The sequence below is a fragment of the Physeter macrocephalus genome, chromosome 7 (assembly GCF_002837175.3).
Source record: "Physeter macrocephalus isolate SW-GA chromosome 7, ASM283717v5, whole genome shotgun sequence".
Classification (NCBI taxonomy): domain Eukaryota; kingdom Metazoa; phylum Chordata; class Mammalia; order Artiodactyla; family Physeteridae; genus Physeter; species Physeter macrocephalus.
The window spans coordinates 59181123-59196100 of NC_041220.1; positions in this window are offsets into that span (position 1 = coordinate 59181123).

The window sequence follows — 14978 nt, forward strand, 5'->3', positions numbered from 1 at the left end:
GATTTAACTTAAAATGATATACTTTGCTATTTAAAATAAGATTCCAAAAATGGAGTAAAAAAGATAATATAAAAGCATAAAATATTATGCTAGACCCTAGTAGCTAGAGGAATGTATTACTTTATAGGCCTTAATTTTTCCACTAATATTATACACACACGTTTGGGAATGACGTTACCAAAATAAAAATCAAATGCCATGCCCTTATCAGACAAATATCACAAAGGATGTCCGGTTTTCTCTTTAGCTACAATGTTTATGTTGACCATCTTACAAATTTTTAAATATTATAAATTAACCAGTCTTGCAAATAAATAAGATCTTTATTTATGGTGTGAGTTAAGTTGCTCAGGAATCTACAGTGGTAACTCTAAACATTGCCCAGGTGTGCATGGCACATCCCTCCCTCATCTCCTCTCCCCCATCACCTCTCCCCTCCCCCTACCCCTTCCTCTCCCATCTCCTCTCCTAGGACTCCCAGGCACCCCTGTTACCACCTATCAAGTCTTCAGGCTCATTTCCCTCTTCACACTCATCACAAGGTGATGTTTCTTTACTTGTGTTGTCTCTTTTCCCTTGGAAAGGTGAGCAACTTAATGGTAGGCTCCTACCACCAGACTCTAACCCATAAAAAAGATAATAAATATTTGTTGAAAAATGAGACATGTCCTAACATGTTAATTTAAGTCCACAAGAACTTTGTGCCTTTTAAACTTTAAAGATTTCATGGAAATAACCAATTCACCTCTAAAAGAAGAGTATCATATCTAATAGTCTCAATATCTAAAATCTTTGAACTAAGCACTGTACTAATTATTGGCTTTAATCTTCCAGCATCTTACCACATTTTACAGATAAGAAGACTAAGGTTTAGAGAGGTTAAATAATTAGTACAAGTTTATATGAATAGGAAGTGATGAGAGCAAGATGGTAGAGAAACATGGCTTTATTTCCATGGAGTACTGTAGGGCTTGAAATTCACCCGTTCATCCAACAAACTTTTATTTAGAACCAGGTACTTGGTAGTTACTTCGTGGAATGTGGTCAGTGAGGAATACAAAATTGATTAACACATAGTTCCTGCCAGAGAGGAGCTCAGAGTTCACTCTCCAGTGTGGAAACCCAAGATAGTCTTGTCCATGATGAGTGTGTTCACTGTGATTGGGAGAGTTTGTTTCAATTGGGACTTAACAGAATTAAAGTCTGGGAAAAACACATACTATTTTTTTTTTTTTTTTTTTTTTTTTTGCGGTACGCAGACCTCTCATTGTTGTGGCCTCTCAGGCTCCGGACGCGCAGGCTCAGCGGCCATGGCTCACGGGCCCAGCCGCTCCACGGCATGTGGGATCTTCCCGGACCGGGGCACGAACCCGTGTCCCCTGCATCGGCAGGCGGACTCTCAACCACTGCGCCACCAGGGAAGCCCACACATACTATTAAGAAGTGACTTGTTGAGTGTTTTAAACACCTGGAAAGCGATATACAATAAATATCCAATAACTAGATTGGTCAAGTAATTAATTCACAGATTCAGAATGCACTACACTCTAGCTGTTTGGGAACCCACTTGTGGCAGGAAGTGTCACCAAACACACTGAGTCATTAAGTCTTCCTAGTTGGGTAAAGAAATTAGTTTCAGCCACCACATTGCTCAAATTGTTTTATGAAAGATTCTTCCAGACTTCAGTGTCTTACTTCTGTCTGATTCCTGGCCTCAGGAAATTAACCTTTTTGACTCCTTGACTTTGCTTATATTTTATTTTATACTGCGAAACCCTGATAGCCCAACTACTGTCCCATCTTTAGTCTACTTTCACCTCTTCCTAGGAGCTAGTTTTTATCTCCTTATCTTGTTCAGGCTGCCTCCCAACCTCTGCTATTTCGTTAGCCATTTAACTCATCCACTGCTGGATGTCTATGAGTGACCCAGGCTCAGCGGGGCAGCCGACAGGGGCTGAGCGACAGCACCATAGAAATGGTATCTTGAACTGATGGGATTACATAGGAGAGGAAAGTGTGAGCCAGTGAGAGTCACGGGTGCTTTGATGGAAAATAAGCCACATGACCCTCAGCCATTCTTCCATCCAGCTGGCCTCTAGTTGCCGGCCTCAGGGCAGGGCAATCTCTCTTGTCTAAAGTGTCTCCCAAACAACTCCAAGCACAAGTGAGGTTTCCCTCCAGCTTCTCTCACCTTCACCCCTGTTGCTTCCATCCTTCTTTTTTTTTTTTTTTTTTGGAGATTCAGTTTTCTTTTTTCTTTTTTAATTTTTTATTTTATTATTATTATTATTTTTTAACATCTTTATTGGAGTATAACTGTTTTACAATGCTGTGTTAGTTTCTTCTTTACAACGAAGTGAGTCAGTTATACATATACATATGTTTGATGCTGGTGGTGGTGGCAATGATGATGGTCATAATGATGACAATGATTTTTCTTTTTGACATCTTTATTGGGGTATAATTGTTTTGCAATGGTGTGTTAGTTTCTGCTTTACAACAAAGTGAATCAGTTATACATATACATATGTTCCCATATCTCTTCCCTCTTGTGTCTCCCTCCCTCCCACCCTCCCTATCCCACCCCTCTAGGTGGTCACAAAGCACCGAGCTGATCTCCCTGTGCCATGCGGCTGCTTCCCACTCGCTATCCACCCTACATTTGGTAGTGTATATATGTAACAGTGTATTCCATACTCTCTCACCACCAGATCTTAGCATGCAGTCCCCTGACTTGGAGGAATCATCCTCTTCTGCCCTCCCTCCCCGCCGCTTCCTGGGTAACTTGCTGTCATTCAGGTCTCAGATAAACATGACTTCCTATGAACCTTCTCTAACAGCCTCCATCAGGCAAGAAAGATCCTGCTGCCCTGTGACCCCAAAGTTCCTTGTGCCTCTCTCCCTTCTCAGAGCTCTTTCATAATTACTTGTTTAATCAACTTTTACCTCCCTTATACTATACATTTTGTGAAGGTAGAAATCACCTCTCTCAAGTCTCTTAGTGTATCCCAGGGCCTAGCAGAGTTTGATACATAATTGAAACTAAGTAAATATTTGACTGAAAGAATATATAAGTTCTTAGACATCAAGCTCTGCTCTCACTTGACATCTGATACACCACCAGTCAAGCCTCAACAATTCAAAAATAACTTGGTTAAAATCTATGTTCACTAAGCTGCAACCACTTCCATCACCACAGGAAGCAGCTCATAGTTATGGATGAATGCAGATCTGAGAGGAGTGGTGTTCTGAGCTTGAGGAAGGACCCCCCGCTCCTCACTGCCTACTTCAGCCAGCTTATGTGGAAAAATACACCCGGAACCAGACAGAACCCGGAATATAGTCCAGTGACTGTGAGGTCCTGAGTAGGTGAACTGATCAGGACTCGCTTTGTTGCAACTAAAATAAACTGAATTCAAAACTGCATAAGTAAATAGGAAGGAAGGGAGGGAGGGAGGAAGGATGGGAAGGGAAGGTAAAAATAAAGTGGAATAGAATGAACACAATTTAAGAAGACCATTCACTTTGGTCAACTAAATTGTCAGGGGGAATAGCCACCTGGACCATCTAGTTCCAAAGTTATTTTATGCTTTCAGTCCAGGATAGTCCTCCTCCCAGCAGGAAAATCACTTTCATTTTTGAAGTGTTATAAGAGATGCTGAAAAATAAAACATGATTTGTTTAGACTAAGAAAACCTGGTAAAATGGCTGATAAACATCATTCCAGCATAAACTTTCCAATCAAATTGGAGACAAATCAGGAATTCCCTGGCGGTCCAGTGTTTAGGAATCCATGCTTCCCCTGCAGGGGACACAGGTTCAATCCCTGGTCAGGTAACTAAGATCCCACATGCCTCGCAGCATGCCCCCACCAAAAAAGTCAAAAAAATTGAAGACAAATTTTTCAAGTTTTTATTTTTAATAAATATGCTAAGTTATAGTATTGTGAACTAATAACTATTATAAGTTTAAATGTGTATTGGTACTTATATCAGTTTAATTTATTGAGTATATCTACCCACCACATTTTACAGAAAAATGTTTGTAAAGGCTGTATATTATCAATTAGCGTGCATATGGGAAAATAGGACTTTCCAATGAAAAGGATCAGTATTGGTTCAAAATTTTTCATTTCCTTGACAGTGCATTTGAAAAACATTAGTCAATTAATTTAGAAAATCAAACCTCGGTTGCTTTGTTTAATTTGCAGCTTTTTGTTGCTATTGTTTCTATTTTGGGTTGGGCATTTTGCTATAAAAAGGTTTTTTATAGCTAACTGTGCAAGGTACTAGTCCCATTTTATGGACAAAGAAGCAGAGACTCAGTTAAGCAACCCGCCCAGGGTCACACAGACAGGCCGCACAATAAACAGACTCCAAACCAGGGTCCGTTGTAGTTCCTGTGCCCTTTCCTCAGACCTCTGGGCTTCAAGCAAGATACTGTCACCTATTGGCAAGGGAGCTACTGCTGGATGGTGAATTGCTTGCCATTGGTCCCATTTCCAAGCCCTGTTTCATGTCTATCCATTATAGAAAGGAGATTCAAGTCTAGGTAGGTGATTAAATTAAATGACTTTAAAGGTCATTGAAAGGTACAGAAACATTCTGAAATTTCATCACCAACTCTGGAAAAGCTTCACTTCCTCCAGGTAAGTATTCAAGCTAACAGGAGGTAGAAAAGTATCTTCTCTCTGTATTACAGTCTTACAGTCTTAAAAAGAGAATGGGATGTGTTCTTTAGAAGGAAGCAAGATTCTAGCATCCTGGCCTTCTATTTAGAATCAAAGAAAATAATAATGTCCTTACTGTTGCTTATGGGTTGAAATGTGTTCCCCCAAAAGAAATTGGAGTTCTAACCCCCAGGACTTGTGAATGTGACCTTACTTGGAAATAGGGTCTTTGCGGAAGATCAGATTAAGATGAGGTCATTAGGGTGAGGCCCTGATCCAATAGGGCTGGTGTCCTTATAAAAAAGGGGAAATTTTGACACAGAGATAGATACACACACACAAAACACCATGTGAACGTGAAAGCATAGGTCTGGGGAATGCATCTATAAGCCACAGAACACCAGAGATTGCCAGTAGTCCGCCAGAAGCTGGGAGAGAGGCATGGAGCAGACTTTCCCTCAGACTGTTCCTCATGGAACAGACTTCGGAAGAAACCAACCTTGGCAACACCTTGTTCTCAACTTCTAGCCTCCAGAACTGTGAGACAAAAATTTCTCTAGTTTAACCCCCACCCAATTTGTGATACTTTTGTTATGACAAACTAACACATTGTTAACTAGGGCTCATTTGTTTTTAACAGCTTTGTTGAGATATAATTCACATACCATACAATTCACCATTTTGAGAGTATACTATTCAATGTCTTTTAGTGCATTGACAGGGTGTGCCACATCACCAATCTAAGTTTAGAGTATTTTCATTTCCCGTGGAAAAAACCACATACCCATTAACAGTCAATTCCCATTCCTCAGCTACTCCCATCCTTCACCCACCTCCAGACCTAAGCAACCAGTACTCTACTTCCTGTCTCTGTAAACTGCCTCTTCTGGACATTTCACACAAATGGAATCATACAATATGTGATCTTTTGTGACAGGCTTCCTTTGCTCAGCACATTTTCAAGGTTCAACAATTCATGTTGTAGTACGAATCAGTACTTCATTCATTTTCATGACAATGATTTCTGTGCTACAGATATTGCATATTTTATTTACCTATTTACTGGTTGATAGACATTTGGGTTGTTTCCACCTTTTGGCTATTGTGGACCATGCTGCTATAAACATTCACTTACAAGTGTTTGTGTTCACATACACTTTCATTTCTCTTTGATATGCACCGAGTGGAATTGCTGGGTCATACTGTAACTATGTTCAGTATGTTACAAACTCTTTTTAAAGCAGCTGCACCCACCAGCATTGTGTGAAGCTTCCAATTTCTCCACATTCTTGCCAACACTTGCTATTGTCTGTCTTTTTGATATAGCCATCTCCATGGGTGTGAAGTGATACCTCACTGTGGCTTAGGTTTACATTTTCCTAATGACCAATGATACTGAGCATCTTTTCCTGTGCTTATTAGACATTTGTATAGCTTCTGTGGAGAAGTGTCTTTTCAAAACTTCTGCCCATTTTTTTTTAACTCAATTTTATCTTAAGCAGTAATGTCCAGGAAATGATGTGTAGGATGTACTGGCTAGTTGTTTTCTAATATGTTAAGGTAAATATGTAATTATTAAAAACTACTTGTCCACACTTTGGAAAACTGTGTTTACTACCCCAGAGCTTCCCAATCAGTGTGCTGCAGCCTGTGTACTATTAATGAGTTAAAGATGTCCCTGATGGCAAGCAGTCTCATCTGTTTAACATTTATCTGCTAGATAAATGTTGTCTGCTGCCCATTTTAAATTGAGTTATTATTATTATTATTAAATTTGAGTTCTTTATATATAGCAGATACAAGTCCTTTATCAGATATAGAATATGCAAATTTTTTTTTCCATTCTTTGGATTGGATTTAGTTTCTTGGTGGTATTGTGTGCCACACAAGAGTTTTTAACCTTGATTCAGTCCAATTTATCTATTATTTTCTTTTGTTGCTTGTGTTTTAGGGTCATTTCTAAGGAACAATTGACCCAATTCCTATGTTTCCTTTTAAGCATTTTATATTTAAACCTTTTACGTTTAGTGCTAGAATCCATTTTGGGTTATTTTTGTATGTATGGACTGGGTAGGGATCTAACATCTTTCTTTTGCATGTGGATATCCAGCTGTTCTAGCACCATTTGTTGAAAAGACTATTTTATACCCATTTAATTGTCTTGGTACTGTTGTCAAAATCAATTAATTATCAATTAAGGATTTATTTTTGAATTTTCAATTCTGTTCCCTTTACTTATATGTCTTTCCTAAGCCAGTGCCACATTGTCTTGATTATTGTAACTTCATAGTAAGTTGTGAAATTGGAAAATGCGAGTCCTTCAACTTTGTGCTTTTTCAAGATTATTTTGACTATTCTGGGTCTCTTGTATTTGCATATAAATTATAGGATCCCACCCACCGTCTTCTACAAAAAAGACAGCTGGGATTTTGACAGGGATTGCATTGAATCTATAGATAAATTTGGGAAGTACCTTAACAATATCATCTGGTGATCCATGAAAATATAGGATGTCTTTACATTTATTTTGATCTTTAATTTCTTTCAATAATGTTTTGTAGTTTTCAGTGTATAAGTCTTGTACTTCTTTTGTTAAATTTATACCCAAGTATTTTATTCTTTTTGATGCTATTGGAAATGTAATTTTTTTGTTAATTTTAGTTTTTAGAATGTTCATTCTTAGTCTTACTGCCCAGAGCCAGAACTGAACTCAGGTTCGGCTGCTTGTCACTCAAAAGTCAATGTTTGAGAGGCAAGGGTTGGTGGAAAAAGAAAGATGCTTAATTCAGGAAGCTGGCAACCTGGGAAGATGGCAGACTACCATCCCCAAAACCAGCTCCAATTTGCCAATCAGAGTGCAAGAGCTTTTAAAGTAAATCTGCAAGCACACGCAGGTGGGGCTTATGTGCAGAACAGCACAGTCAGTTCCAAGAATCATCTTAAAATTGGTCATGCAATGTTCTGGTCAAGGTCATCTTGATTGTTTTAAGCAGTTAATCTTCAGCTCCAGGGTTGTTTTTTTCCCATTACCTTGAGGCCAGTTCCTGGAATTGTCCTAGCCATAGATTTAGTACTACTCAAGATGGAGTAGCTTATGTCATGGCTACAGTCTGGTCATCATGCAGTTAGCTTTTTCCCTCTGGTGGCGGTTTTAGTATCTGCAAAACAACTCAGGAATGTGCATCTGACAGTGTTATCTACGTCCTTCAGGGAGGAACTAAAGATTCTGTGACTGCTATATGGCCAATTTACTGTTTAAATTGTTACCAGTTCTCTTGGCCTAACAGCTATTTTTGTCATACATGTCTATATCTTCTCGATAATTAGTTCTTGAGCAATGCTTTTGTGACTCAGGGGCTGCCCCTAGGAGACGAAAGCCTTTTTCTGCAAACAAGAAACAGGGGACATGGAAGGGCTTTTGTACCTGGGAGTTTCCCACTGTGTCCTGCTTGGTTTCATTACTGTATAGAAACACAATTTAGGGCTTCCCTGGTGGCGCAGTGGTTGAGAGTCTGCCTGCCGATGCAGGGGACACGGGTTCGTGTCCCATTCTGGGAAGATTCCCACATGCCGCGGACCGGCTAGGCCCATGAGCCATGGCCGCTGAGCCTGCGCGTCCGGAGCCTGTGCTCCGCAACGGGAGAGGCCACAACAGTGAGAGGCCCGCGTACCGCAAAAAAAAAAAAAAAAAAAAAAAAAAAGAAACACAATTTATTTTTGTATATTGGTCTTGTATTCTGCAACCTGGATAAACCCATTTAGTTATTCTAATTAGTTTTAGTAGATTTTTTAGGATTTTTTAATATAACAGATTATGCCATCTGCAAATGGAGGTATTTTACTTCTTCTTTTCCAATCTGGGTACGTTTTATTTCTTTTTCTTGCTCAATTAGCCTGCCTAGAACCTCCATTACTATGATAAATAGAAGTGGCAAGAACAGACATCCTTGTTCTGTTCCTAATCTTACAGGAAAAGCCATTAGTATTTCACCATTAAATGTGTTAGCTGTGGGTTTATGGTAGATGCCCTTAATCAGGTTGAGGTCGTTCCCTTCTAGTGCTAGTTTGTTGAGTGTTTTCATCACAGTAGTGTTGGATTTTTGTTGAATGCTTTTTTCTCTTTTTTTATTGAGATGATCACATGGTTTTTATTCTTTTATTCTATTAACATGATGTTTATTGGTTTGGGGATGTTAAACTAACCTTACATTTCTGGGATAAATCCCATTGATGTTGGTATATAATCCTTTTTATATGTTACTGGATTTGGTTTGCTAGTATATTCTTATGGATTTTTGCATCTATAGTCATAAGGGATATTTGTCTATAGTTTTCCTTTCTTGTGATATTATTGCCTGGTTTTGGTATCAGCATAATACTGGTCTCATAGAATGTGTGTTAACTGAATGATAAACAGTTACTATTTTTTTCTCTCTCTCTCTCTCAAGTCACTGCCAAGTGTTTTCACTTTCTTGAAAAGTCTGTGTACCTGTAGGTATTCTGATTTTGGTCAACAATTGATTGAACATTCATCCACTTAAGATTTACATTGAAATAACTTTTAGGCATTTTTTTGTCAACCCATTCTGGTTTCAGCCCCAAACAGTCATGTTTTCATTTTATTTAGCTTTCCTAGTAACCCCAGACACTGTGTAGGAACTGGGGAGGCTACTATGAGTAAGATAACCACTACAACAGTCCTTGAGGATTTTCCAGTCTACTGGGGGACACAGACAAGTAAAGTGGCCTTTGCAATGCAGTGTGCTGAGAGCCATGACAGGGGAAGAACAGTATTAAGAGAGTACATCAGTGAAGTGCCCATGTCAGACCTGGAGAGAAGAGATCAGAAAATGATCTCCAGAAATGTCTGATCTGAGACAGGAGAACATGTGGGAATTAGTTAGGTAGGGGAAGAGGACAAAAGTTCTTAGAGAAGAAAGATTGTTCTAGGCATCAGGAAGAGAAAATAAAAATGCCAAGAGGAAGGAGAGAACAAGGCTCTTTGCAGGGCTGAGCAGCTCTGTATGGACCCATCTGGAGCGGTGCAAGTAGGATCCATTGAGACAAAACCTTGTAACCATATGAAAAATTGTTATAACAATAAAGTAAAATATCTCCACTAGAACCACGGTCAGAGCCGGAAGTATCATTGGAAACAACTCTGTTCAAACTCTCCCTCATTTCACGGATCTCTTTGTGACATACTGATTAAGGATCCTATAGCTGCTGCCTAAACCATCAAGGAAAGAGCAGGCAACAAGCTCTAATGGTTAGAAAGCTCTTTCAAAGTTTGAGTTATTAAAAAAATTTTCTATAACTTTATTTCCTAGTAAAGTTCTTCCATCTGGGGCAATAAAGAATGCCTCACCCTCTTTTACAGAAAACCATCTCAGATATTTGAAGACAACTTTGATATTTCTATTTAGTCCTATTGTCACCAACCAGTGCTTTCCAAAAGACCTTCTGTAATGACGAAAATGTTCTATACTCTGTCAAGTGTGTCGGTAGCTACATGGAGCCAGTCACTCCCATACTCGATAGACCTGCTCTAGACTAGGTCTCTACATTCACTTACACTATTTTTTTTTTTTGCCGTACGCGGGCCTCTCACTGCTGTGGCCTCTCCCGTTGCGGAGCACAGGCTCCGGACGCGCAGGCTCAGCGGCCATGGCTCACGGGCCTAGCTGCTCTGCCGCATGTGGGATCTTCCCGGACCGGGGCACGAACCCGTGTCCCCTGCATTGGCAGGCGGACTCTCAACCACTGTGCCACCAGGGAAGCCCCCACACTATTTTTGTGTCATTATTGCTAGGCCTTAAGCCATTCCTAGTTACTGTTTTGAATCAAAATGCACCACAATAAACATGATATGCTTTTCCGTGTGCAGCCAACCAAGCAGTCAAATAAGAAGATTGATTACCTTCTCTGCAGTTTGGGCTTGCCAATAATTCAGTTTAAGATTGTCTTAACATTGGGGTAAGTTAGTTCTTGTAGTCTACTAAAATTCTTAAGTTTTTCGGATATGTGTTGTTATTAATCCAAGTCTGTAACTCTCAGCCTCCATTTGAACAGCTGATCTTTAAATGAAGGCAAAAATTTATTGGTTCTTGACTCTGTCATGTAGGACAAAGTGTTAGCTTTCTGTTTTTCCTTTGCCTTGATCATAAATTTGATAAGCTCACCTTCAATGGCATTATGTAAGGAAGATACATGTGTTTACCAGGACAAGGCCACAGCAAAGCCCCCTGTCACGACACTAGAAACTCTCATTAATCAAGGTAATTTGTATTCAGTTGTTCAACCAGGTAAGACTCTAACTATATTCCTGGTCAAAAGTGATAAAGGAGGTAGTCAAGTTCTTGATCTGGATAGTGACTCATGGATGTGATCATTCATCAAGCTGTGGGCTTTTGTTTGTATGATGTACTTCAATTAAAACTTTCTAACAGAGTATTGAAAAATACTGACATCCAGCATTGCAATCTCTATTCAGAACTCTGTTCACAAAGGCTTTAGGTCACAGGCCTCTTCCCCAGCTCTGCATGGCCACCCCTCCTAGGGAGCAGGTTTATTCTCTGGAGAAATTGAACAAGAGAGGCTCAGGACACTCTAGATACTGGGGAGGCCTCGTGTGAGGTGGGCATGAGGCTGAGAACAGAAGGATTTTGTGAAAGGGCACCTGCTGAACTTGGGGTCCTAGGTCCCCTTTCCATACCTAATCCCCAGAATGATGGCATCTGGGCATATTCTTCCCCAGACAGATTAGGAAATTCTTCTCCGGAGAAACTGAAACCAACCTACAGAAAAACACAAAGTCTGAAAAGACGGAGTGCCGCCTGATCGTCTAAAATGGTTTCAGAATCACATTTCAAATCCTTTCCCTCCTCAGAAATGTAACTCATTTGAAGCTGGAAACTTCAAAGTTAATTTAATCTATTAGGTGCTTGACGAAATATCTCCACCGCTATATTGGGATTCAGTTCCCTCTCAACAGGGCTATTTTGCTTCCTTTTCCACCTTGAACATGGCTTTCCCTTGATAAAGGAGTGCAAGAATTGAGTTGTTCTGAAGCCCCCTAGCATGTTAATGGTGTGCCACCTACCCCTGAGGAGTGGCCCCTGCCTTATTCTCCCGGCTTCCTTTTTACCTTCTTCTAGCACTAGCAGATGAATTATTTTCTAGCAAAAGAAATCTCAGAGACTCTTTTTTTTTTAAAATTTATTTTATTTATTTATTTTTGGCTGCGTTGGGTCATTGTTGCTGCATGCGGGCTTCCTCTAGTTGCAGCGAGTGGGGGGCTACTCTTCATTGACGTGCTCGGGCTTCTCATTGCAGTGGCTTCTCTTGTTGCAGAGCATGGGCTGTAGGCACAAGCGCTTCAGTAGTTGCGGAGCACGGGCTCTAGGTGTGCAGGCTCAGTAGTTGTGGTGCACAGGCTTAGTTGCTCCGCGGCATGTGGGATCTTCCCGGACCAGGGATCGAACCCGTGTCCCCTGCAATGGCAGACGGATTCTTAACCACTGTGCCATTTTTAAATTTATTTTATTTATTTATTTTTGGCTGCGTTGGGTCATTGTTGCTGCATGCGGGCTTCCTCTAGTTGCAGCGAGTGGGGGGCTACTCTTCATTGACGTGCTCGGGCTTCTCATTGCAGTGGCTTCTCTTGTTGCAGAGCATGGGCTGTAGGCACAAGCGCTTCAGTAGTTGCGGAGCACGGGCTCTAGGTGTGCAGGCTCAGTAGTTGTGGTGCACAGGCTTAGTTGCTCCGCGGCATGTGCGATCTTCCCGGACCAGGGATCGAACCCGTGTCCCCTGCAATGGCAGACGGATTCTTAACCACTGTGCCACAAGGGAAGCCCTCAGAGACTCTTCATGGAATACAAGAAGTCTGGCTCAAATCTTCCACAAGACTAAACAAAGTTTTACATTTTCCTTATCAGGTACAGTCTTTGTTCAAGTTAAATACACACATGCCCTCTAACCTGTAATTTGTTCCCTAAAAGAACACATCAAGGGCTTCCCTGGTGGCACAGTGGTTGAGAGTCCGCCTGCCGATGCAGGGGACACGGGTTCGTGCCCCAGTCCGGGAAAATCGCACATGCTGCGGAGCGGCTAGGCCTGTGAGCCATGGCCGCTGAGCCTGCGCGTCCGGAGGCTGTACTCCGCAACGGGAGAGGCCACAACAGTGAGAGGCCCGCGTACCGCAAAAAAATTAAAAAAAAAAAGAAAACACATCAAGCTGCATATCCCATGAGAATCTGCACTTATTAAGTTAAACCTTAGGATCCCGAAGCATCAGCGCGCAGTCAGACTTCAACTGGCCCCGGCAGCCCCACATCTGGCTCTGGCTTTGGAGTGCACGTCAAACACCCCTCTCTCTCTCTCTTCCGGCACCCCCACTATTTGCTGTTATTATTTAATACTTTCTGAATTGATTGTTTAAATGGCAATGTAATTGCCAAATCCTACATTAAGTTGCTGTTACAATATTCTTCCCTTTTAAAAACCAATAAGACATTTCTTGGACTCCTACCATGTACAAGGCATCGCGCCAGGTGAACAGAGGATACGAGAGGAAAGATGGAGAATAGCAAAGTCCCAGCTCTGCAGTCAGTGCAGCCACTCATGACCTGCATGACTTTGACTTTATTAATAACCCTCACTGAGCCTGTTTCGGGCTAAGAGATTAGCATGAGCAAAGGTACAGGAGAATGAAATTACATAGTGTAAAATAGAAATCTTTGGATTAAAAGAGGTAGCAATACAAGGCAGCACGTGCTGAGGTGTGATAGAGGTGAGTGATACAGAACGAGGAGTGAGGGAGAGTGGCGAGAGGTTGCTGTCACCTGAAGCAGGGATAGGACCTCAGTAAGGAAGGTGGGGCTGGGGGCAGGAGGCTGCAGCTGGTTCATTAGAGAAGGGGAGGGAATTTATAAAACAATAGCTAATGTTTATTGCGCACAGCAACACATACTTCACATGGAGCATCTTACTAATCCTCACAAACTCCCTATGAAATGTTATCATCCTCATTTCACAGATGAGGAAATCAGTGTAGAGTAGCAGGAGGGGGAAGGGCTTTCTAGGAAGTGGACCAGTTCCCTGGAGCCAAGGGGCAAGGCCTGATGTCCCAGCAGCTGCAGCTCAGTCCCCTGTCCTGCCTGGTGATGGGTTCAGTCTCCTGTGAGCAGGTCTCCTGGGAAGGTACCTTGGGATCTGAGCCTCCGAGTATGCAGTGAGCCTCCACCCATCCTGACTTTTGCTTATTTTCTCAATAGTTTGAAGGTAGTATTTCATATAGTGGGTTCTACCCTCTCACATCCTTCCTTTCAATGTTCGAAACACAACAGTACTCCTAAGTGTGTCATAAAGACATTTTACCATGGTCCGCTGGTGATTTTATGGAAGAATGTCAACATTTGACAGCCACCATTTGACGAAGGGCACGTCACTCTTCTGAACATTAGCTGAAAGATTCTGATCTTTTTGAAGAATGGATTAGAAGCTAAATCCTCAGAGACAAACATACAGCCCTCTGTGCACTCATGCATGAAGATCTTGAACAGTGCCTTTCTCCAGCTAGGGGAATTTAATAGCCCTAGGCTTTATGCGAGAGCTTAGGAATCGGAAGTTGGGATGAGAATTTCTTTAAGTATTGCAGACCCAAGCTTTTCCAAAGGTCTATATGTCTTTAGCCAGATTATATAGAAAAAAATAAAATTCTAGTTAATCATGACTTTGTAGATACTAACTCTAAGCATATCCTACCCCTCATTTTAATTACAATATTAACTTTAAGCTTTCAAATTACATTAGCAAAATCCCAAATAGATAATCTAAGAAACAAAGAATCTCTTGTTTTCTAGAATAGACTCAGATCTATGTATTGTTTTTGTACTCTAGTCTTCGTATTTATATCTGTCTCACCAACAAGTGCTGAAAGACAGAACGCTTAATTCAGGTAACTTTAAGTCTGGCTAATGAATCACATCAAAATCCATTTGTACTAAAGTGCTTGTGAATGAGTCTTACTACTTTCAGGATGGCTGCTGGCTTAGAACTTTCTTTCTTTTCAAGGGTCTTCTTAAAGACTGCGCGTAAGAATGAGGGGGTAATTTTGGGAAGTATCCCCTGAGATTTTCTCAGAAGATGCAAGTCTGCAGTGCATGAATGGTCAATGTAATGGCCACAACCATGGCTTCTGAAGTCAAAAGTCTGGCCCCGTGGGTCTGAGGTAACTTCACCTCTCAGACAATTTCCACAAATATAAATGGAAAAAAAATGGCATCTACGTCAGAGCGATAAGTGA